Below are 27,069 nucleotides of genomic sequence, written 5' to 3'. Positions count from 1 at the left end.
CTTTAATATTAATAGTTCAGATACTTAAATTTTTTTAGCAAAATAAAGACTTTAGTAATATTAAGAAAACTTGAGCTTTCTTCAAAGAAAATTAGAAAGAGAAGCTCATCAGCAACAGTGAAGCAAGTCAGTTACAGTGAAGCTGCTGGAATCTGTTAAGCATAATAAAATAGTTAATTTACGTCAATACAGTAAAAACACAGTATACTTGACATGGTCATGCAAAGATGGCTGCAAAAGAGCTATTGTATGGGTATGGTCATGCTTATACTGATCAAAAATTTCTTAAAAAGCATAAAAACAAAGTGAACACAACATAAATTGTAAAAGGTTGTGGTGACTACTTTTATTCGAAAATTTATTGTATTTAAATTATATAATGTAAGTCCTCTTAAAAGAGACAAAGTTTATCTCCTGACAAAGCTGAGCGTTTATTTTGTGGCTCTTGGAAGTCAAAAAAGGTAACCGAAACAAGTGTTGGAGCCCAAACCTGTGAAACCAGTAAGAGCCAGCTCCGTAGTTAATGAGATGGGAAATGCAGAACTACAGCTCCATGCAATGTGCATTTCTTTATCTACATTAAGATTTATGTATTTATGTTGAGAGCTTAGTTAACTATTTTTTTTACTATTTTCCTTTTACTCAATAACTTAGCTAAAGAAATAAAAATCCTACTATCTTGTGTTCCTCAAAAGAGCAGTGGGCCTGGTCCACAAACATTTCGTTTTTATTGTACGCAGTGTCAAATAATTTTTTATAATCATTCGAACACAAATAAGTAGCAGAGCGTAGTTCGGAGTTGAAACTGCTCATTTATCTGTTTAATAATAACAGAAAAATTACTGAAAGTACATTTTGCCCATTTTTCCAAATAATCGTTCTACCGAGTATCAGTTTATCCAAGAAATTATTCACCCGAGTAACCGAGTAATTTTTTTTCTGAGTGCAGCTCTGTCTGAGTACCAGCTCATCCCTTAATGCCTGAAAATACCTGAGTTACAAAATAATTTATAATTCTGAGATGTAAATAATAATTTCCGTGTTGATCTTAGTTGGCACATCCAAGTTTACTGTGCGAGGCTCTCGGGATTTGGAAAAAATTCTGGGATAGAAAAGATAAATCACTGATCACTTTTGTGATGAAAAATAAAACAAGTTTTATTCTAAAAGGGTGCTGTCGTCATTTTTCCACCTTTTTACCATTCTTACAAAAACTATCGTGGTGTTTATTGGCTAAAGGCAAGCAATTAACTGAACTGGCCTGATGTGCCGCGTACACGTATAGTACTTACAAATAAGTGAAGATGGTGCTGTACATAAGCTCTTATTCTAATACTACCTTCAGTATTAATAAAGCATCAATCTTAAATTATCTTTACTAGAGTGTATAACGAATAGTACAAAACAAAGAGTTAATAATGGGAAAGGAAAAGATATTAAAAATGTCAGTCTTCCTCTCGTGGCTTTGTGGACTAAAAAATAGTTGTTACCTTAAAGTAGAATTGAAACCATAAAGATAAGATCCAAATAACTAAACGAAATTCACTGTTGTATCGTATAAGCAGTCATTTGATAATTTTTCAGTTATTTTCTCATGTTATTCGATTGGTACGGCTTTGGCAAAATGTGGGCAATCGGTTCTTTAGAGACAATCGCAGATGCCATGTTTCTAAGCTTAGTTCCACTATAAGACTTAGGGCTTGATTCTGTTCCTTTATTATTATACTACACTGTCATTGGATAAAATGTGATACTGAACACAGCTGTCAAAGTGGATCTTAGAGCCATGAGTTCTTAACATATTTCACTCATAGCAACATATTGAGCTCAGCAAGTTGAAAACGAGACGTATGTTTGTTTGTGGGTACTTAAACTTTAGTTCTTGTTCTGAAGCTTTCAGCCATTCTGTGCTATTTTTACTCTTCAGAGCTTATTAATAGTTGGTTGGATCTTTGCAAATTTCTGCTTTTAACGTATGATATATTTAATTCTAATTTTAATGTGTATATTAGTCTTTGTCTAAATTTTCTTGTCTAAAACTGATTTGATTGTTTGAATCATGGGACACCTGCAGTCCTGTTAAGCTAGTTTTATGTATCAGCCTCTGTTATTTTGCTGTTGACAACTCTTCTGTCTTTCCTGTCTTAGATGTTTTTGGTGGTCGTCCTCTCTCTTGTTTAACGGTCTTTTCCTTCGTTTCTTAATTCTCTTTCAATTCTTCATGGAACTTTAGGAGCCAGCTGTCACTATTAATCTTTTCTGTTATTAATTCCGAATTCAATTTATCGTTTTTAAGATATCTGTCTGTATTCACCAGTCGTTCATTAAGTCTCACATTATTACTTTTATACAATTCTCATTCTCCGTCGTCTGATTTTATCAGGATAAGTCGTAAGGGGTAGTATATCCTACTAGAACAAGTTTTCGACCAAATGAGCTGAATTTTAAACCAGAATTTCTTTGTATTTTCATGTAGCTCAAGTATCCAAAGAAATTTTGCTGCTTGTTATTAAGAGTTTTATGTGGTGAAAATTGTACCAATGGGATTTCCATTACATTTGATCTGTGAGGTGTTTGGTTGTAAGCATAGACTGCCACGCTCAGAGCTAAGTCCCACTTATTCTCTGGGAGATCAGAAACTAACATATAGACTCTCGTTTTCTTTACAATTGTTTGGTTTAACCCTTCAGCAGTTCCATTATGCTCTAGTGTATGTGGGCTAGCTAGCTGCAGTTCAGACTTGCAGTCCCTTTAACACTTCTCGGGTGTAGCTACTAGTAAACTTTGTACCTTGGTTAGACCTAAGGTAGCAGAACTTGGCGTCGTATCCTAAGAAGTTTCTGGAGCTTTGAACAAAATTTTTTAAGCAAATTCCTGTATCACTTTTGGTTTTCATTGGATATGCCATGGCCATTCTAAAGTTATTGTTCACAAACATCGACGTAAACCTGTACTGTTTGAGGTATAATATCAGGCTTATTGGACCCATGGTATCCAAATGAATTATCTAAAGGAGAGCTGTAGCTCTTACTCTAAATATCTTAGCCATAGGTTTAAATCTTGATGTTAAGCATACATTACAATTGGATATACTGCCATTAAACACAATTTTCTTCAAATATTTGTCATCTGAAATTCTTACTAAAAAGCTTCAAGGTAAAAGACGGGAGCATGCCCCACTCTAACATGCCGTAAGAAAGCTTCGTTGATGGGGTTTGTCTTCTCGAAAGTTTTTTAGCTGTCATTACTAGGTGCATTTTCTACACTTATTTCATCTGGATTCAGGAGCTTACGATCAGTTATTAAGTTTTTGAAGCAAAAGCCTATGGGATGCGGCATACTAAAGTTTGTAGTAACTTCAGCTTGTTTGACATTTCTACTAGTATTTGTATCTTGTATGCTGTTTTTCGTTATAGCTTTGCTTCGTGTATTATACTACAGTCCACGAGAGCCATTTATCACTAGGTATATAAATTTCCTATCAACCTTATTTTAATCGTTGTTATAAACGCTTAACTCAAGAAGACAGTATGGATGTTAATAGACATCTGTGATAAACGACTCGTCCGAAGTCAGATCGAATATATCAATTTTATTATTATTAAGATATATGGCTAGGCCTGAATTTTTTTTGTTATTTGTGTTTGCAACTCATTCCTTTGTTTTAGTTTCATTTTTTTTCACTATCCCTTTTACTGCCATGCTCTTTCTTTTTCTTTTTATAAGTATATTTCTTTATTCCTTCACCTTGTTTGCTTTCCCGTCTTTTAAGATCTCAATTAACATTCTTATTCTCACTTAATGAGGCACCCCTGCAGTATCTGTTATGCTCTTCAAGGTTCTGATCAAGCCTGCCACTGGACTAGCACTTCTTTAGCCTTATATCTACTGGGCACTTATATGAATAGTGCCCAGTATCATTACACCAATAACATTGGGCGTTATTGTTAGCCGAGTCTGGCTGGTGCATCCACTGTGCTATTGCAGGAACAGTTTTTCCAGCTCTTCCGGTGCTCTGTCATCTCAATTTAGTCCTTAAGAAGAAAGATTTTAAATTGTTATGGGCATCTTCGATTATGGCGTCATGCATTGCTAACGACTGCATTGTAGAATTCCTCTTTTTTTTTTTTTCTTCAGACAATGATTGTTTCCTTTATAAATTTTCGTAGCTTCTTAGGAGCTCTTGAAGTTTATCAACGAAGTCTGATCCTATCATTTTATTTGTTAAATACCTGACAGTATAAAGTTTTTGTCTGATTTCATTTGACAACAAGTTACTTTCGTTTCTTTTAATTTCTTTTACTTTATTAAGCAGTTCCTTGAGGTTAGAAAGATGATTGGTCTTTCGGTGATAAGAATCATCTACGTGATTTATTAATATACGTCATATCCATTCTTTGTGAACATCTAATTTTTTGGCGAATAAGAAATCGGAAAACCTAATTGTTATATTCAAAACGTACAGTAGTTTCTTAATATTTTACTCTGAAAACAATTTATCGAGAAACAATTTTATCTTCGCTTAAGGTGTCAATTTATGGTCGTAATTAGCAGGTAAATTCTTGCTTAACAGTTCAAGTTAAAACCTTCCACTTTGACCAAGGTCAGTTGTTTTCTCATGCAATATGTAATCAAAACTCTTTTCCGAGAAGGGATCAAGTTTGTGTTGACGATCTTGTTTGAATGAAAAAAAAGCAGTAGAGTTAAAAGCGTCTGCTTTAGGATTTAATTGACCTACTTCTTGTCTGTTTAAGAGGTGTCTGAACTGTCAGACAGTCTGGAGATGACCGTCGTCACGTCTTCTAGAGCCCTTATTCGGTTGGTGTTCTTCGTTGTGGTTTGCACAAATCTCCGATTGTCTGCCATCTGTCGTTCCTCGAGCCAGCCTATTTGGCATCTCAAGCTCACTTTTTTTTCTGTGGACGCCCTCTTTTTAACTAGAAGTTCACTTTTATCAGTCATCTGTCTCAAGTAGTTATTAATAACGTGTCTTTGAGTAACAAGTCTGTCTTTTTTTCTATCATATTCAAAAGTAGTATTTTCATCCTTTATAATCTTTAGCTTTCTTCAAACAGCTGATTTTTTTTTAGAGTTCTGTCATTATATTCACTGAAATGCATTTCGTCAACTATGTCATCTGTCTTTCTATCGGTCAAAAGTTTAATCTTTTTTCAATTCCATTGTTTCAAATGGTGCTGTTTTTGAACATCTGGGCAAAAAATCAAGCGTGCCCACACCTTTTGGAGTCCTCAAACTTTCATTATTTTTTGTGTACAGAAATATAACTCCACCAGAGTTTTTAATCACTCAGAATATTTCGTCAATCTCTAACGGCTCAAAGATACTTTTAAAGATGGCTGCAAATGACGCTTTTTTATTTGCATGTATAACTAAACTGTCTTCTATTCCCATTAATTAATCCCTCATGAGATCTTTTTCACAAATATCAGCACTGAGTTGAAAAAAGTCGCACTTTAAAATTAATTCATGATTATATAAGTATTTCTGTCTGCTTCCGACAAGAAATACAAAATAAAGTATACAAACGTGCGTAAACAAAGAGACGCAGTTGCTCGCATACCCAAAATATGTAACCTTCAAGCACAAAAACCGTAGCCCAGTCGCCCCTCCCCCCCAGGTGCATTGAAACCGTAAAACGTGTCCTGTCCAGCGTGCTAGAATACGGTTGACGAGAGAAAAATGGTGTATGAGCTGCCCACGCATGTGCACACATATGCGGACACAACACATACTCGCACACTCTAGTGCTGCAGACAGAAAAGAAAATGAGCCAATTGCAATAATTTTGCCGTGACAATGGCATCGTAGCACACAGGTGACGCTAGGTATCCCCGATCCTAACCAGGTGCCCTAGATGCCAGTGATAGCAACCACGACACAGCAATGCTAAAACGTCTCGTTTGTTTCGTCGTATCGTCGTATTCGTTCGACGTATATGTATGTGCTGCAAAGTAATTATTAGTATGCTTAAATTTTGTAAATCAATCAATTAAATTCCATTTTACAGCCATAATAAAAAATGTTAATGATAATAAAATTTACCAAATGTCTTAAGAACAGCTCTAATAACTTTTTCATAACATGTATACTAAGCCACTATATGATAAGAAATTTTGTAAAAAAAGTTAGAGACTTTTTATGCTAAAAAATTAGAAATTAATCTTTTCTTAACAAAAAAAGTATTATTATAATAAAAAATATGTGTCATATCAAATCCACTTGTTAAATGAAAAAATATTCATAAGTTTAATAGCTTTTAATTTATTGCCATAAATATTGCCAATTAATCAATACCAATTATTAAGTAAAGTCGATCAATTCTATGAGAATCTTTTTAAGAACAATATTTTTTATTTATAAACTTTTCTTCTTTCTACTTAAATATTAAATTATCTTTATTTTGGCATCTTAGTAAGGCCGCACATGATTGACCTTGAGATCATTAAATCCTCATTCTGAATAATCAAATCAACTTCTTATACTTTTTGTTTTATCTTACTTAAATTATTAAAAGGCACTCTCTATATTATTAAAATCCAAAGAAAGTCTAAAAGTTCTATGACTTGTCATCCACCTTAAGCAAAATAAATGCTTTGACAGTCCATGCCATGGACATTTTTGTTCGTTAATAAGATGAAGAAATTTTTTCTGGTTGTTATTTACACTTTGATACATCAAGTTAAACGCATCTTCACTAAAACGTATTTCTTCATGTATATCTTTTTTTTTTACTTTCAATTTTTTTGTTCAGGTAATAAAAGTGCTTACATGATTTATCTTCTAATTCTAAAACTTTGTTTATATGTAAAAGAGCTAAGCTATTTTTCCTATCAGGCCAATCTTATGTAAAATATTTTTTGTGTTTGTTCCATATTTTGTTACCTTGAACGTTTCCTGAAGTTAAAAACCAAGCGAAAATTATATTCATTGATATAAAAACATTATAGCAATTACTTTTTAAAAAATGCCATTTATTTTTTAATCATTCCCCATTAAACCCATTGCAATTGAAGTATCTTTTTATGCTCTTGTAGAGATACAATGTTTTATCATATTGCAGTATTTTTCACTACATGTTGTCTTTTCTGCCAAATTTTCTGTTTAATATTAAAAATAAAGTATTCTGGAGTGTTCTTATACTTTATGGATTTTGCAGTCACCATGCTTTTTTTTATGTAAACCAAGCTGTTTACTGTGTTTTGTTATTTTTTTTTTTAATTTTAGTATTATTTTTTTCGATTACAAGTTTTTGTTTTTTTTCGAGGTGAACAGCTTATTTTTCAACACTTTAACCACAAATTGGAAATTCCTGCAATTTGCAAGCTGCTTCCATTGGACCTACATGTCTAGCATCGATGTAACTTAGAATTTTATTAAATATTTTTTCGTCTTAGTCTTATTATTTTTGAATTTTCATGTATGCTTTGACACTTTATTTATGAATGTAGTCATGAAAATATTTTATGCTTTAAATAGATTGACAAAATTTGACTTTGATATGACACTCATATTTCATCAAGAAAAATTTATTGTACATAACCATTAAAATATCCACTTAAACTCTATTTCTTTTTCAAAGTTTATAAATATGTTGTTCGAAAATATTTCTTTTTTCTATATTAGGGGTAACTATTCATTTTAAATGAAGTAACGTTTGTTTCATATTTTGAAAAATTTTTTGTAAATTTTTATTGCTGTGTATACTAATTAACATATATATTCATGTATGCTTATTTTGTAAGTTCTAAATTACCAGAAGGAAAATAAGCTAAAATAATTGCATTGATTCCTTCAGGTGTAAAAATTTTTTCATCAGGGCGCAAAGTTATCAAAATGTGTAGATAAGGTAGACCACAATTTTAGAATCCAATAGTCTAAGTGTGTACTCATAATTACACATCTCATTCAATAATCTGACCTAAAACTTAGACTAAGAATTACAGTCTAACAGTTATGTTTGAAATATTATTAGGTGTCATATTTTTAGAAAATTTCGATATTATTAACTTTAGTTATTTTTAATTAAAAAAAACTTGTTAGTTTTATAAATAAATCTAATTTACCACATTCCTTCATCGTAGACATTTAATCTTAATAATATTTCCGCAGATATCTTGGACTTCCAATAAATGTAGATGGAAATATGAAATGATTTTCAATTTTTTCTTTTGTCTCTAAATATTAATAAATGTTGCATGCGCTATTAACAATTTGCTTCTTATAAACCTTAGTAATAGTTAATAATTAAAAATGTTAAAATAAATACAAAAATTTTGTCTCATTTATCTTCCAAATAATAAGCGATTAAAATGTATTTCATCTCTCTGGTCTGTAAGACAGTCTGTAAAAATAATATTGTTAAATAGTTAGTGTTTTACTCTTCTTTACGTAAGTTCTAACAAAAGCAGTACTTCATTTTAGATTTTCTAAGGAAATAAATAATGAAATCATCATGGGATCAATAAAATAAAATTGATTAGTTAAGAATGCTTCTTAAGTATGATTATCGGGTAATTTTTTTGGGTATACACAAAGATTGAAGCTTTGTGGTTGGCTACATTTTGTAATTATAACATCACCGTATTTTACAGTGATTGTGTTGCGTGTGAACACAGCCAATCCCACATGGGTTGCCTGGTTCAAATTCAAGATGAATTAGATATAAATATAGAGGGGCTTCTACTGTATAGAGGGTTGGCTTAAATTGAATAAGGAAATAATACAAAAACAAATAGTAATCAAAAAATAAATAGAATTAAAGGGAGAGGAACATTAACACAATACAGAACCACTAATTAATGGGAAAAAGCCTATGGCATAAGAAACTCAGATTTATTAAAAAACGAATAAGAATTAATACAATTGAAGAAAAACAGTTAAACTAATTATACCATCAACAATCGGAACAATAATAAACGTGTGTTGTGTTGGTATGTGTATGTGTGAGGATGCGGGAGGACCTGGTGGTAACGACTTCCGGTGTGTGAATTCAAGGCGAATGAGGGAGGAGTGATCTTTTCTGCGTACCGGCGGGCCCTGCACGGTCGCATGAGTCAACGCAAGGCTGATAAAAGCGGGCCGATGCCCAAAAGTCGAGGTTAAAGACCACCTGTGGCAGCTCAGTAGTGATGTTTTGTGAGTGCAGTGTTCGGGTGAGGACCCTAATTCCAGAATGAGAAACGGGATTGAACGGATGAGACGTGGCGTAATGACAGCGGGATGACGATAAGCACTAGGGATGGTGTAATAGACGTGTGGTAGTGTAATGGACGTATGATTGGTGCAGATGATGGTGTGATTGAATGCAGATGGATGAAGAGAGTTTAACCACGAGGATGATGGAGGTGCAAGGTCGTGTTAGATGAGATGCGGACGAGGATGAGAGTCATGGACGTGAGGTGACTAAAGGTCGATTCTACACGAGGATGCGCGAGAAAGATAGATACGTAATGAACAAGGAGGCGATGCGACAGGCGTAGACGTGCGTGGAAAGAGGAGGACAAGCCCGAATGATTGTGATGATTATGACCTTGAATATAGAAAGGAAGGATAGCGCAAGTGAGATGGAAGAGTTGAGGTGGCGGCGAGGACGAGCAAGAGATCGATGGATGAACGTTGACCAAATGAGAATGGAAGGTGTAGAGGCACACAACAAGAACGAAGTGTGCTTAATGAGATATGATGAAGAAGCAAGTCATGAAAGAATGAGATGTAGGTCGAGTTAATGAACGAAAGATGAAGATGAAATAAAACTAAATGAATTATGATGAAAGACTTTACGTCTCGATGGCGATGTCCTAAGTCCTGGGGCTCGATAACAGTGGCAAAATCTCCTGCTGACGGTGCAGACTGCAAGCGATAAGAACACTAAGCAAGAAGATGCTTTTAATTCGACATGCCAAGCAAGAGAGAGCATGCAAGCGAAACGTAACTGCTAAGTCCTGAAGCCCTGCCCCTCCTTCGATCCCGCGCCGTTGGGACATGAGCCAATTAGCGACGGAGGTGGGCGCGCGCAAGGTTTCAGGGGAAAATGAGGTGCGTGCGACTCTGAAATGTAAAGCTATATCAGATTTCCACTAAATTTCGTCCCTCGACGGAATACATTGGCTTATTGTATGTAATTTCTTGATAGCTTGTTATTCTTCAGAAAATCATTTTTAATTTAGTGGTTTTTTTACAGTTGTGATGTACAGTAAATGTTCGTACTTTTTTGCTATTGGATTTTCTTTTATAATTTTTGTCAAAGTTCTGATATGTTTTTTAAGAACCTTACTATTATTTATAGATGCAAACCTTAGATCATAAACAATTTTATTGTCACGGTATGTATAAAGTTGACTTTTTTTTGGTTTCCCATTAAGATCAGAATTTAATGTGTTTTGTGCAACATCAGAAGTTTGTCTTTGAATTTAAATATTACACACACCCTTTACTGTTTTTTTTCTATTTTTTTACTTATCAAAGATTCAAAACTAATTACATTATTGTAGTACCTGATGAGTATTTGAGAATTTTTATCATAAACTTAAAGTTCTTGCAATTTCAAATTATATTTACTCACTGGACTGAGACAAATTTTTCTCTTATGACAACACCTTGACTTTTTTCTGGCCAAAATACTGCTCAGCTATCCATACACTTATAACTTATTTCACTATAGAACGTGGGATTTACTAATAAATCATTATTTTTATTAAGTGTACTATTGAATATTTATTTCTAATTTTGATTATTCAATGTATTATTTATTTTTTTTTATTCAGTTTTTTTTTGTTTTTTAAATTTGGTATACATAAGATTTCGTAGATAGCCTTTAATTTTACTATTTTAATAACACAACAACTTAACTATACCTCAATGTACAGTTCCTGAGAATTGTATATTCAATTTTTGATTATTTGAACAATCACCAGAATATTAAACGTTCATAGAATTTCGAACAACAATCGCAATATGTAGATTTACTCTATCCACGAAACTTTGTATTCTAATTGTTGTACTTTAATTTCTTGAGTTTATTAGTGTTTAAAAATAACTTTTAAAATTCATTACATTTTTTAAATACTTATTTTTAACGATAAAATAAACATAAAAGTTTCATTTTTACAACATTTTTGAATATCATTCATTCTGATCTCACATGAAAATAGTCTTTATCAGACAAAAAAGAAAAAAACTTTAAATAACTTATATCCATCTGTTTGAAATAAATTATCATCTAATGAGTTCTTGAACTGTTTAGGCTCAGTATTGTTATATGTTAAGTTTTAATACTTTTTTGTTTGTGTAATAATTAACGTATTACCTTGTAAATTATGAACTGCTGTCTACACATAATTAATATTTTTTCTGAGGATGGGATTTGTTATTGTAAGAAGAATTTTTTTTTAAATAATAACTATTGATTATATAATATGATTTATCAGAAGTTTTTCTATTAAATTTTTGTCTTGAAGATGTAGTACTGTTGAGCACTTGCTTTAACTTTCTTTTTTTGTCAAATTGCTTATCATTATAACGACAGATTTTTGTTCATTTTCTGAATGACTTTCGTAAACTATCGTAAAGGAAATTTTTTGTGAGATCTTTAAGATCTAAGATATCATTATGACCAGAATCAATAATCCTATAAAAAAATTAATTTAGTTTCAGATTACTATTTAAGTTTTCAAAACTGTCTTAACATTAAATTAAGTGATAAAAAAGAAAATGCCTAACAGTTCTTGAATTAATTTGCGATTTTGTTATGTTCCGAAAAAATGCAACAAAAGTAATATTAATGACTGAGAGGTGGTTTAAGATTTTAGAGGCGTGCAAGGGGTAAAGCTTCGTTAGTACATATATGTAAGGTAGAAAATTACTTATATTTTTCATAATTGCAAATCCTTCATAAATATAAGCAATTATTAATATTTTCGTAAACATGCCAGCATTTTAATGATTGTTTGTCCAAAGCCATGGTAAAGTATGACAGAAAAAGTATTATATAAAAATCCATTGACAAAAATTTAAAAGACTTAAAACAACTTGACTAATCACCTTAGAACCTCAGGAATTAATTTAATAATTATTATCTGTAACATCTTTATCTGCAAACCAAATTAACACCGCTGAATGCAAGAGATGTTGAGTAACAAATGATAAGTTTATTGACTACAGGTCTCAAATTGTGTAGATCACTATAACTGCGATAAATATTTTACGACAAACGTCAATGTTCCTTCCAATATAACATCTGGTACACCTAAATGTTGAAAAAAAAACGTCCTATTGACTTGTCAAACACTCTTAATTTTAGCCTTCGTAAGAAGCGTAAGAAATAATAATATTGAAAATCTGAAAAACTAATTCAATAAGCAAATTAAAAAATATTTTATTGAAAATTTTTTTAACGACAAATTTATTATATATTAACTAAATTTATTATTAATTAGCCTAGGGCTGCATCGGATGTGAGTCACTCAAAAACTCATTTGGACTCCTGTCTCCACAAAAAGGCAGCTTGACAAACGATTTTAATGCATTTCTTTTCTTTAAAACTCTATTACAGGAATTCAAGAAAGTAAAACAATCAGTAGACAGTGGGTGTCTTAGTACCCAAGTATCAAGTAATATTTCTAGAAAATGATATCGCAGACAACATGATTATTACTATGAATATACATTCTGTAAAACGACATTGTGTACGAAGGTAGTGCAAATATTCTTAAAACAAGTAGACCTACGTAAATAAGGTGTAGTTTAAATTAATATTTGAATATTCAATAAAAAACGATGGCCTACATCTTTAATGTAACGCTCACATCCATAAAGTACGCTTAAGTCCTGAAGTCCTATTGTATCTGTATTTCTATTTTCTATTTGATAACCAAAATACATTTGCATCTAAAAGTCTCCAAAAAATCATCCTGTAGTATGACTTTTTGTAATAGGGTAGTATTACATGCCAGTAAATGTTCTTTTATAACGGTTATCACTTATAACATGTATCATTTAAACGCCATATTTATATGATATACATCATTTAAAGACCAAACGTATATTTAAAATAGCATTAAAAGAAACAAAGAAACTTATAAAATATTTAACTGTACCTTTTTTCTGTATGTTCAGATGAAAAAAACATAATTTAACATAGAACCTTACTTAAAAAAACGTAAAATGGGATGTACATGATCGGTAGAAAGCTCTCATTCTCTAATTACAAGAAAAATTCCTTTTAGATGTGTGTATTAAATTTTCAAGATAATTCACAAGCTATTTTTTTTTTCAATAACACAAGAAAGGTGGTGTCCAGTATGCGTAAAACCGTGAACATTCATATGAGAAAAATAATTACCAGCGATGCTGCATGTATTTGCGCTCCCTTTCACCTCATTGACCTTTTTTCCTGTTAACTGTGTGACAAACCTTCCTAAGTAATAAGTCACCCTGATGACGAATACAAACATTGTAATAAAATATACTGCAATAGAAATGAATTACTATCTTTATACAGTTCAAAAAGATATTCTCTTAATTTTTGAGAATTCTGAAAAAAATTAAGAAATTGTGTGGATAATTATTCATTTATCGTGATAGTACAAAGCTAATTATAGAATAACTAATACTTATTAATACACAGAAAAAATGCACTGCTAAAAAAACTAATTCTTGGGTTATCGAAAAAAGCATGTTACCAAAATGAAATGGCTAATTGAACAGCTTATTAACTAATGTATTTTTGAACTAAACAAAATTGATAAATGAACTGTAAACTAAAATTAGTTATGAACCGCACTAGAAGTAAAAATAATCAAACTTCTTATATTGAGAACGATCATAGCAGAGTATGTAAGGGCATCAGTTGGTGTTTCGAAGGTTGGTGGTTCACGTCCATTGAGAATCAGTTTTTTTTTTTTTTTAGAATTCGTAAAGAAAAAAGAGATAAAATCATTATAACTCAACAAAATTCATAATGTGTTCCATGCTGTGATGACATGGCGTTGTGAAGTGTGGCGAAAAGAAGAAAAGGCGTGGGACGGTAGTTTGGTGCGAGGGGTGGCATAAAAGGGGAGTAGGATGCAAAATCTACTTCCATTACACAATTTCTCAAGGTTACCAATCGAGAATCGGTGATTCATTCTTATGTATGTCACATCTGTATAAGTAACTACAATAAAAAAAAAATAAGCAAATAAGACACCCATACATAACTTTTTTTGTTTTTCTAAAATATTATGACTGCAAAAATCACGTTAAGAGACACAGACCCTCACACTATTCTACTCATTTAATGAAAGTATTTATTGTGAATACTTTAATGGACAAATATTAACTGCGGTACGAGAAATACTTTCTACTAAAAGACTATATATACATGCAGAGATTGTTCAACGAAATATAGTACTTTAGTCACATGCCAAAGAAAATACCAACGTACTTAATACTCTTTTTTGTTCCATCCTAGTAAAAGAAATAAGCAGATTCATTCGTATTATGGCAAAAAAAAAAAAATTATTTATGATTATTTTATTGTTGCAGGTTAATTCAATCAACATATTAAGTAAAATTGCCCTTGTGCTTTTGCTAACTCTAAGGCTTAGCATCATACGAAGTAAAGAGGATATACCTGCAAAACTTTACGACAACATGCTTTTAGTAAATAATCTACGTGTATATTATTAGTACACTTATAAAATTAAACTTATTCATACCAAATGTCCCGTTATTATCACGTTAGATTTCTGAAGTATTAAGATCCTAACTGAACTATACTATGAACAACTGGATACTGTATTGACACAACGTTTTATAATACTTAAAATTAAAAATGCAAAAATTGTATTCCTTAATTTACGTTAAACAATGTTATGTGCTTAATGACATTGACATACGTGAATTTGGATCTTTTTTTGTACCCAAAGTAATAGTGCGTAGTACAGAAACAAATTCCAACAATATAATAAAAGTTATTTCTAGCCAAGAAATAATAAGACAAGCACCACTAAAACTCGTGTTGTATATTTGAAAAAAAGTTTTTAAGATCTGTTGATTAAAATAATCGAAATAACATAAATTCAAAGATAAACGATTTCTACAACCCTTTACAAATAATCTCATATCGAGAATCAAGACAAACTCATATTGTGTGCTTAAATCTTTGATAAAAACGTTTTTGGAAATTGACTGTAGTGGACTGTATTGCGGTTGGCGTGGCTGAACTTTAAAAACTCATTACAGTGATCTGGGTAAGGTTTGTGAATAGATGCTTTTCGTGCACTCGAAAGCACACGAAGAAGCAGCAAAAATATGAAGGAAGACTGGGATGTAATAAAATTGTTGGAACTATTTATTTACAGACTATTTTACAGATTGGAAAACGCGGTCTATATGTATATGCAAGGCGTTGAGTCTCGAGCCTCATTACATATAGCAAGCGAGTACTGTGAGTTGCTTTAGCTGTACGCGCCGAAAGCAGACTGACTCATTAGGCTGCTTCGCAGAGCAGTGCGCGAACAGATATGCATTTGTTAGCATATATGTGTACTGCTACGCAGATCAGTGGCTCGTGTGAAATTAAAATAATGGAAAATAATAGAAAGAGAAAGAGAACTTAGGAAAAAACAAGAATTGTCTGCAACATGGGTGAAAGTCTTTGTTTACATTTGCAGTGTGACTGCTCGCAGAGAATTAAAGATGTTCAAGTCAAGGTGAATTTCTAAGAATATGTTAAATGTATTAACGCGGACTTAATTCACTTCAATCCTAAACATTCCGCTTGCCTATTTCGTGAACAAAACTTGAGCGAAATATTGTTTTTTTTTTTACATGACACTTTGCACTTGACACTGACACAAGGTGATGAGAATGATGTTTAAGTTGCGATGATAAAGATGAAGCTGGTGTTTGTAAAACACCTGATAGCGTCCATCCAAAAATGGTACGTTGAGCCATTGGAGTTCCTGGTGCTCTAATTCGTAGTTCTTCCTTTAGCACTTGAGGCAGGATATTGGCACCTAGCAACAGCTCAATTTTTGAGGATCTCTCGCGAAAATCGTCTGTCATTACTAAGCCTTTTAGATGTTGCCAAGTGCTATGAATTTTGTGTCGGCCTGGACAGTACTTCGTGATGAGCGAGATGACTTGGGAGTCAAAGCCGATTTTGACCTTGTCGTCGTTTAGCGGTGAAATCTTGAGGTGTGCGATTCCATGCACTGGTGGGCCATTAAAGCCGCCAATTCCCAGCAAGCTATGTTCATGCGGTTTATAATTGATGCCCGCCCTTTTTAACAGGCTTTTTGCGACACACGTGGTTTGTGAAGCGTTGTCGAGCAAGGCACGAGCAATGTGTCTGCGTCCGTCGGGTCCTTGAAGCTGGACGAGTACTGGTGGTAGTAGCGTCGTGCACACAGCTGAAGTACCAGGTAGTTGTAGATGACAACATATTTGACTATCTTGTCATAGACAGCTGGCAAAGTACCTGATGACGATACGTGTGCAGAGGATGACGTCTCATCGTGCAGCATCGTATGATGATTGCGGGAACAAGTTCAACAACGATGGCTTGACTTGCAATCGGTGAGCTTGTGTGAGCCGAAACAATTCGTGCACAGACCCTTTCGGGCGACGAATTGTCTGCGTTCCTGTGGAGTTTTGCCGTGAAACTTTTCACAGCGATAGAGAAAATGCTCTCCTTGACAGTAGAAGCATTTATGGCGTTTGTCTGACTGGTTAAGCGCAACGTGGCTTTTTGACTTCTCCTTGACCTTGACTTTGGAGGCCTTTACAGATGCACTAATGATCTCAAGCATTGAGATGCGCTGCTCTATGAAGGTCTTAAGCTGAGTGAACGTAGGTGGATCAGTTTGAGAGCAAATCAACGACTCCCATTCGCGGAAAGACTGAGCATCGAGCTTCCTAACGGTGAGTGCAACGATCAAATCGTCCCAATGGTCCTTGTGGCGGTTGAGTTGCTTAAGAGCTGCAAGTGCATTGACTGTACCACTAAGCACTGCCTTGAGCTCCAAAGCAGACTCTATAGTGATGACTGGTAGATTGAGCAGATCTCAAACAAGAGCTGAGACAAGACGTCTCTTGTTCATGTAATGGTCTTCGAGAGCTTTAATGTAACGCTCACATCCATAAAATACGCTTAAGTCCTGAAGTCCTATTGTATCTGTATTTCTATTTTCTATTTGATAACCAAAATACATTTGCATCTAAAAGTCTCTAAAAAATCATCCTGTAGTATGACTTTTTGTAATAGGGTGGTATTACTTGCCAGTGAATGTTCTTTTATAACGGTTATCACTTATAACATGTATCATTTAAACGCCATATTTATATGATATACATCATTTAAAGACCAAACGTATATTTAAAATAGCATTAAAAGTAACAAAGAAAATTATAAAATATTTAACTGTACCTTTTTTCTGTATGTTCAGATGAAAAAAACATAATTTAACATAGAACCTTCCTTAAAAAAACGTAAAATGGGATGTACATGATCGGTAGAAAGCTCTCATTCTCTAATTACAAGAAAAATTCCTTTTAGATGTGTGTATTAAATTTTCAAGATAATTCACAAGCTATTTTTTTTTCAATAACACAAGCTTTCCAAGCGACCTCGAAGTTGGCGTCTGTAAGCTGAATCGTCTTCAGCATCCCCGTGGCTTCACCCAGTACGTGGGTTTTAAGCTGCTGCAGCTTCTTGACGTTACTTAGACGAGAGTCACGCACAATAATCGACGAGAATAAGTCCTTGAACTCGAGCCAATCGCAAAATTGACCCTAGAAATTAGGTATGGACACTGCAGGCATGCTTCTTGACGGAGCTGTTGTAGCGGGAGAAGTATCTTGATGCGGCGGGACGGGAAGCTTCTGCAGCACATCAGCCATGAATGCGGCTGAGGAGAGATATGCTTCCTCCGTGGTGCCGTAACTATCTTCAGCAAAATAGCCCATTTCTTGTTCACAGTCAACCGTCAAGTCGAGAATCTTCATATGGTTGCTTAAGAAGTGTCATTCCAATTATTGCGAAGTTGACCCAGACGTTTGTCAACGACACATCTATTGATGTTGTCTTTTCCGAGCTTCTTGAGGTTTGTCTCGGCATTGAATATTCTCAAATATAACTCTTGCTGCCGCTTGAACAAGGTTTTCAGATCCTTGGACATAATGCTGCCGTAGTAAAGCGTGTGGAAAAATGTGAGAATGACGCCCGCCTTGACGAATCAAGAGGTGAAAGTAGTGAACGAGGAGCTCAACTCGTCACAGAAGTACGAAGGAGGTTGTAAGGCTCCTACGACCAAATGCACTAAAAGGTCGTAAATCTCTTAGCACGAGAATATAACTATAGCATTTCACTAACACACTGAGAGGTTGTAAGTCTCTCAGTGTGACACAACTTCACTTAACACTTAAACATTCTATCCTTTCCCATCACTGTAATCCGGCTCGAAGGACCAAATGTTGGAAATTGACTGTAGTGGACTGTATTGCGGTTGGCGTTGCTGAGCTTTAAAAGCTTATGACAGTGATCTGGGTAAGGTTTGTGAATAGATGCTCTTCGTGCACTCGAAAGCACACGAAGTAGCAGCAAAAATATGGAGGAAGACTGTGATGTAATTGAACTGTTGAAACTATTTATTTACAGACTATTTTACAGATTGGAAAACGCGGTCTATGTGTATATGCTAGGCGTCGAGTCTCGAGCCTCCTTACATATAGCAAGCGAGTACTGTGAGTTGCTTTAGCTGTACGCACCGAAAGCAGACTGACTCATTAGGCTGCTTCGCAGAGCAGTGCGCGAACAGATATGCATTTGTTAGCATACATGTGTACTGCTACGCAGAGCAGTGGCTCGTGTGAAATAAAAATATTAGAAAATAATAGAAAGAGAAAGAGAACTTAAGAAAAGATAAAAATTGTCTGCAACATGGGTGGAAGTCTTTGTTTACATTTGCAGTGTGACTGCTCGCAGAGAAATAAAGATGTACAAGTCAAGGTGAATTTTTAAGAATAGGTTTAATGTATAAACGCGGACTAAATTCACTTTAATCCTGAACATACGTAAAGGGTAAGAGAAAAATGAAAGATGTAATAAAAAAATTATAAAAAAGTTGGAAAGTTCAACTGAAGAAGCACGCTAATTAGATAATCATAGTAGAAAAATTGAGTATAAAATATAGAAGTACTCAAGTATGAAGAAAAAGAACAGGAATAAACTCACTCTAAATAACGATCTCTATTTATTGTATTGAATTCTTACATAACACTTATCACTGTACTAAGAATTACATCACAAGGAAACATACAACCATTAATTATACAAAACGAGCAACCATCAAAAATTTGTAATGAAATTAGTTCATACAAAAAAAGGCATACAACACTTTGGGACGATTTAACCGTAATATTTGATTGTCCATACGCACTGTCCAAAACAAATACAGTAGTAATAAAAAAAAAATTAGCAGTTTAACTTTGTCTTTCACTCATAGGTACAGAACAATACAGGAACTTTGCTTATCACTTGAGTCCAGTTCAGAAAAACTCACACTTAGATTAAAAACCATATTTTATCATTCAGCCCCAACATAGTAATCTTATCGAAAGCAATACTTTTTAGAACTATTCCATTGCTTATGAAAATTTTTCAAATGATTCCATTAAAGATAAAATGATTTTCTGTTGCCAGCTAAATATGCCTATTTTTTAATATAACTAGGGCCCCTTCGCGCTCCGCGCACCAGTCCCCCAAACTTTTTTAATTAAACATATTTCTAATAATTATTTAATTTAAATTGAATGATTAAATTTCAAAAATAAATCTAAGCTCAAACGAATAAAACGACCTCGATTAGCCAGCACTTGTCTACTTAATCTCATATGTACATTTAAATGTACCGCCTTTCGTCCCTCAAGACCAATTAGATCACGGTGTATTCTGTCGACAGTCACGTGACACTTATTCTTTTAGGAGAGGATAAACATATTTTTTTTAATTCTTATAACTTATAAGCCCGTCATTAAAAGGATTAGAATTTCATCAGATAGGACTATATCACTTGACAGAAATTTAATGAATAAGGCTTAAAACCACCAAAAAATGGTTACACTCCACACAAAATACTACCACGGTACAAGTATAGTGCAAAAATAATCCTTTAACAACACGGTTAACTAAACTTAAAATAAAAGGTAAGAGAATACTAACGATAAACGATAATTGCATTGCTCGTGCTCTTGGTTACACCCTGTATAAAGTAACCACACTGAAATTTACAGAGGCTTACTACAATACATCAGAGCTTTCCTACAGTTCACCATATTTATCTAACTTTACCAAAATTAAAACAATATAAGTCGGCATTAATAACTTATCTGTCGACTAACAAGAAAAAGTAAACGCAGAATCAAATAAGTGGGCAGAATCAAATGGTGCAATATCATTTAGTAGAAAAGAGAAAGTTTTTTAAGATATGACATCAAAAAGAACAAGCACACTATTAAAATACAGGAATAATTTTTGAATTCTAGTAGAAAATTATGCTACAACGATAAATATTTCTCAAGTCTTATTAGAACCTATTTTAAATTTAAAAAAAAACGGTAATTTATCTTGATCCATTTATAGAGCTCAATCAAGTAGATGAAATAAACCTTTAATTATTATAACGCAATATAACACACTAAGAAGAGTACGAAAAATTGCAAAAAATCCAGCACCACCAATTCTTGAGAGAACAAAAGATGTCTACTTGCTGGTATGAGGACACTATTAATTTATTATACATCTGACCTAGAATTGTAAGTACACAACAGCCCTGAAGTTAATAAACACCCTCGTTAAGAGTCTTACATCCATTTTCGTGGAAATAGACGGTACCATGTTTGTTGACAAGTTTATCGTCAGTATTAAGATATACTAGAACTCTCTCTTAGCAATAAAAAAAGAAATACAAAAAAAATTGAGAAATTAGTCACATTGTTTCTCTTTTTTTCCTCTTTCTTCTTTGGTAGTGCATGAACTACAAATCTGCAGTATTATTAAAAGTATGGACCACTTTATCTACTGCACGTCATTTAAAAAGAGATTATATCTACACTACAAGATTAAAAATTTAACTATCAGACTTTAAAAAAAAAGAGAAAAAACATCTTAAAAAATACATAACATGATTTAATACCTAATGGACGCATTTTTACCTATATAATAACTTGATTCCTATACATTATTTCTCAAGTATACTGCTTTACAACAAAAGCAGTAGTGTAAAGTAGTTGATCAATCATTGTTCCGAAATTGCTAGGTACAATACAAGCTGCTAATCACTGAAAGTGGAGTCACGTCAGTGCTCCCAGCTTTTTTAGTTATAATACCGAGATAAATCTCGAATATACCATCAACTCAAAATAAGGGCTAACTCAAGAGCAGACAAAGAATGATCTTGTATTTCTAGAATTTAAAAGATATATTGAAAGATATAATCAAAGCAGCAATAACAATCTACAAAATAATGGATAAAGAAAGGTATGAAAGTGGCTATAAACTTACTGTATGAGTTAAAAAAAAGCCACGAAGAGACAAGAAAAACGAGGAAAAATCTCCTAGGAAAATTCAAAGAGAATCTGATGAGAAAGACGTCCGGATGAAAAAAAAGGAAAAAATAACATGATTTACTTAATCCCGATTTGTCAAAAATTTGCTAACAGACAAGTGAAGCAGGAGTCCAGATTAACCATAAGAGACTATTGATCGTCCTTTTAAGCAACGGAAAAAGATCTGGAAAGTTTAAGACCTTATCTCCAAGACAAAAGTCAATGGCAGTGACAGCGGTAAGCAAAATAATGCCAGAAAAAAGGAAAAAATTTTCGTTAAGGTTGCAGAGGGGCAGAGCTTTGTCAAGGTCCTAAATAAGAAAAGGACTGATTTCAAGCCAGAAGAGGCCATCATCACAATCAAAGAAATCACTACGACGAAAAACGAAGCCCTACTTTTCAAAGTAAAAGAAGTAAAGGACCAAGAGGCTTGGTTAGCAGTATAGCTAGAACCGTTAAAGGACTAGAATCTGTTAAACCAGACGAAAAAATGGTAACGCTTGAAACTCAAGATCTGGATCCAATTACCCAGAAGCCTGGCGTTGAAATTCTATTAAGTAGGATCCCTGATTGTTCACCGCAGATGAGAATAGTAATGCTGCTAAAAGCGAATGAGAAAGGAAAGAAGGTAGCTTTTATGAACACTGAAAAAACTGATGCCAGATCCACAGAAGATACCAAAAAGTTGTTAATAGGCTTCAGGAGCTACCAAGTGAGAAGACAGATTAAAGTCGTTAGATGCTACCGGTGACTGGGGTATGACCACATAGCCTAAAATTGCAACAAGTAGGACCAGTTGTAGCTATCTTTACGATGTGGCAGCTGTTATTACCACAAAAAATATTGCGAGGAGGAGGCCAGATGTTTTGCTTGTAGAACAGAAGGTGTCAAACATGGAGCTGGTAGCCCATAGGAGATAAGAGTAAGGTATTTATTAGTGGCAGATAGAGCTTAAGAGAATATAAGCCTGATGACCATTAGAGATATTAGCTGCATTAATTTACCTGAACCATCAGCAAGGAGAAGACACGGGAATCGCTGTTCATGCAAAACAGCAGACGACTAGATAAAATAGAAAATAGGTTATATTACGACGGTGATAACACGTGAATAGAAGGTCATGTTAATGGTCAGGATTCCGTGGCTTTGGCTCAGAGTATTAATTTGAGAGCGGATTTCAAGCAAAGTATCCAAGGAGATAGGTCTTGCTAGTTTAGTGGGTATTAAGTCAATATTGCTCAGAACATCGTTTCAAGAAATAAACATTCTTAGGCTGACTATAAACCCCACATAGAAAAGGAGCTTATACCCTCCACTAACGTGCATCAGGGCATTTTAGATAAGCATGGATTGTGAAAATGCTGGTATGAATCGTAATAATAATAACATTGTTGACAAATATCATAATAATAACTGTAACAATAAGAATTATAGTTATAAAGATTATAATAATAATTATTATAATAAGCGTTATGCTAAATAGGAAAATACTGAAGCTTATGAATTATTATAGAACTGTAAAGTATTACGGGATACACATAATAATACATGTGCGTAAGTTTGCATAAAAAGGCTGGTTTTTATTTTTCGTAGCCCCTGAATGAACCGTGTAAAATACAACAAACGTTGATGAAAATTAAGTAATGTCTATTAAATATGCATTAATCATGGAAACAACAATAAATTATTACATTACGGACAAATTAAATAAAACGGGATTGTAAATGACTTACGCAAGTGACCTATAAGTATCATCCGAAGCCCTAGCAATCTACTTTCTATAAGATCCAGAAAACAGAAAAAAAAAAGAGAAAATTACTTGAGTTAAAAATTCTTGTACTAAATATTTGAAGACAGACTAATGCACAAAACGTTAATTTTCATACAGTACAGCGTTGAAAAATAATTTGAGTCTAATAAATAAGCTGGACAGGATAGAAAAATAGAAAAACACAACCGATTTGAATGCGACATTTTGCATTGTATTCCCAGAACCTTCAAGAATATTTATCCCCCTTAATCTATTCTGACAAATAAGAATTTCAAGAGCTAGAGAAATTTTAACCTCGTGTACGCACCTCAGAAAAATGATGTGGTAAAAAATTTCGTAAAATTGATATTCAGCCTCGAAAATGGTCTCTAGAGAGTTTTTTAGATCGCTGAACACGATTATGACGATGGTGATAATCTTCGAGGTACCCGATGCCCAGGGTGTACAGTATCAACGTTATCTCTTAGAGTTTCACGGAAATTCGTAACGTAAACGGTTAAGACTTGTTACTCGGGGGTTTTAAGAATTGCGAGACACGATTATGATAGCAGCGATAATCTTCAAGGTACCTGGAGCCCATGGCGGACGGTTCCAACGTTATCTTTTGCAGGTGTATAAAAATTTGTGACTTAAATAATTAAGACTTATTTCTTTGGGGTTTTTTTTGGTCGTTAAACACGATTATGACGATAGTGATAAAGTACCTGATGCCCAGGGTGGGCAGTATCAACGTCATCTCTTGGAGTTTTATGAAAATTCGTAATGTAGACAGTTAAGACTTGTTACTTGATAATTTTAAGGGTCGCGAAACGCGAATATAAAATAAAAAAAAAAGATTTTCTCATCCTTGTATCAATGATGGAACAATTTTTTATTAAAAATTCTCATATTTCAGGGTATAATCTAATATTTTATGTTTTACCGCAAAAATGGTGTCTAAAGAGTTTTTTTAGATCAAATAAAAAAATTGGTTAATGCAAAAAAATTTTTGATAATGTTTCCAAGATATTTTTAATTTAAAATTCAGAAGTATATGTAAATAATAGCTTTTTAATCTGTACGAAAAAAAATTTGCTTAAAATGTTTGTACAGTTGTCATAAATTACGAGATTAATAAATTTAGAATAATCAAAGCCTGATTCATATTCTATTACTGCCAATAAATATTCTGTACTATCTTTACTATGAAAATTTAAATTGTATGCCAATGATTTGTAAAAACGAGTTCTTGTACAGTAATCATAGCTTCTGAAATATTGAAAAATTGGCCTATTTTAGATATCCAAGATTTTTTATAACTATTCAAGTACGGAATAATGTGGCTAAAATAATTCATATTCAATAACTAGAATACATAGTTGGCCCGCTTGAAAGCTGCAGCAACCACATGCTCACAAAAGCGCACAAAACTATAAACTAAATTTTAAGTTTTATTAACGCAAGAATAATACAATTAATAAAAAGATACTGACTTAAAGAAAAAAATAAAATTCAATATACTTTTCTTTTATAACATAACTTTTTCATGCAATTGTTAGAAAAAGTGGTCTTATTTACAAACGTAAAAAGAACGTAAGCTAATGGCTCTAAAAATTAATAGGATCTTCTAAAAATTTGAGATTTCACAATACGTAGTTGGTTAAGAAACGCCTTATTTATTTATTTTGTAAAATCACAAGCACGAAGTAAGGAAATCTAAGAACATTCTAAATAATTTAAAGGTCAATGGGTGAACACGATGGGACTTCTAAATTTTGATCTTATATTCCTGTTTATTGACCTAAAAAGCCTTTGAGTAACAAGTTTCAACTGTCTACGTTAGGAGATTCCATAAAACTTCAAAAAATAAGCCTGTCCACCCTAGTCACGAGACACCTCGAAGAATATCGCCGTTGGCATCATCGTGTTTAGCAACCCTCAAAACCCCCAGAAACAAGTCTAAACTGTCTACGTTACAAATTTCTATACAACTCCTAGAAATGACGTTGGTACTGTCAACCCTGGGCACCAAGTACCTCAAAGATTATCGCCATTGTTACAATCGTGTTTAGCGACCCAAAAATCCCCCGAGTAATAAGTTTCAATTCTCTACGTTATGAATTTCCATAAAACTCTAAGAGATGACGTTGATATTATCTACCCTGAGCACTAGGTACCTTAGAGATTATCGCCGTTGTCATTATCGTATTTAGCAATTCTCAAAATCCCCGAGTGACAAAAAATATAGTGGTTGTAATAAGTAACTTGGGAGCCCCAGGTGCCTTATCTCAAATTAATACAACAATAAAGTCATCGACTAGGTTAAACAGTATTATTGTTATAAGGCACCTCGCGCCATTAGAATCCAGTGAAACAATGACGAAACATTTAATTTCTACACAAATAACTACTCAATTTTATTGTAGGTAAAAAATGTATTTAGAAATAAAAGTTTTTGCTTTTTTTTATATGTTTTTTTCAAGACCCAATCCATGCACTTTAGTAATGAATAATGATGTAAAATATTAGGAAATGCAAAAATTAAAAAAAAGAAACAAAATGGTCACAAATGTGATACACTTGCAAAAAAAACTATAATACTAACCTCTAAGACATTGACACAGATATTTTGTCCTTTTTTTGTACACACAAAAAAAATTATTAGGAAATACGGCTTGGAATAGTAATTTGGTTCTATTTGGTATCTTGAAACATGAAGTATGAAAAAAGAATCCCTCATATATTACTAAGAAAAAGTAACATTGTTTTTGAAAAAATATCAGCACCTAAGTAACCTCTACGTATTTCTTTGTAAAACAATGGCTTATCAGTATGTGATTTTTTTTATTAAAATAATCACAGCGTGCATAAGTTTAACATTATTCTGTGCCTTATTTAATGTTTTTTGGGAGAGCCCTTGTGGATTAACGAGTCTAAAATCTCTTATCACAATGTCAAAGCTCTCTAAACTCATTTGGTATAATAAAACCTTACAAAATTACATCAGCTCCCAGAAAATTATCGAATGAATAAGGTTATCCATGACGTGTTAGAAAAATTCAAAAAATAGTCTAATTAGGCTACTGTTCACGGACACTGTCAGTTACAACATCACCTTTGCAAATTATTTTAGCTTCTAAAGGTTACTTATCTACCAGAAGCATATTGGCAACTGACTTGATAGTATGCATCTTACCTAAAAGTGGTAACTTGGAGATTTATAGTCAGTATATTTTATTTTCGATACACATAGAAACCCTTATCTATCTGTGATAAACCGTTTACTTTCATTAATACGCATATTTGTCTTCCGTCAGATGAAACGATGATAGGTCAGACGTAAGAAGTTAGAAATATTGCAGTAAAGAATGACACAATTTTATTAAGTAACTACAGAAGAAGTTATCGGTACATACATAATATCATTTTTATCCTGAGGACTGAAGTTTGATGCAAACAAATATAAAAAAACTTAATTACAATGAAGAATTCATCTAAGATAAAGGGTATAAAGCTGAATTTTGACACAACTTACGAATTGACTACATTGGACGTATTAGCAATCACCTTATCAGATAATTTTATATGGTAAACAGCTTTTTAGAAGGTGATAACGAAACCTAAAACACATACTTCTGAACTAGTTTACAAAAAGAAGATATAACTGCGAATGCAAGTTACCATACGGTTACGAACCCACGACTGAGCAA

General features: G+C 33.2%; 1 protein-coding gene across 1 annotated transcript in view; it reads left to right on the top strand.

Annotated features, from left to right (window-relative positions):
• The window catches only part of CarT (Carcinine transporter), a 1,715,434-nt gene that overhangs the window by 1,139,333 nt on the left and 549,032 nt on the right, over positions 1–27,069 (top strand). The gene's annotated exons all lie outside the window — the stretch shown is intronic.

This window comes from Copidosoma floridanum, unplaced genomic scaffold (genome assembly GCF_036245765.1).
Source record: "Copidosoma floridanum isolate Cflo_tuat_1 unplaced genomic scaffold, Cflo_Japanese_pri ptg000016l, whole genome shotgun sequence".
In the NCBI taxonomy this organism is placed as follows: Eukaryota; Metazoa; Arthropoda; class Insecta; order Hymenoptera; family Encyrtidae; genus Copidosoma; species Copidosoma floridanum.
Note: the sequence above shows the minus strand (reverse complement) of the source record. Positions and strands in the feature narration are given on the sequence as shown.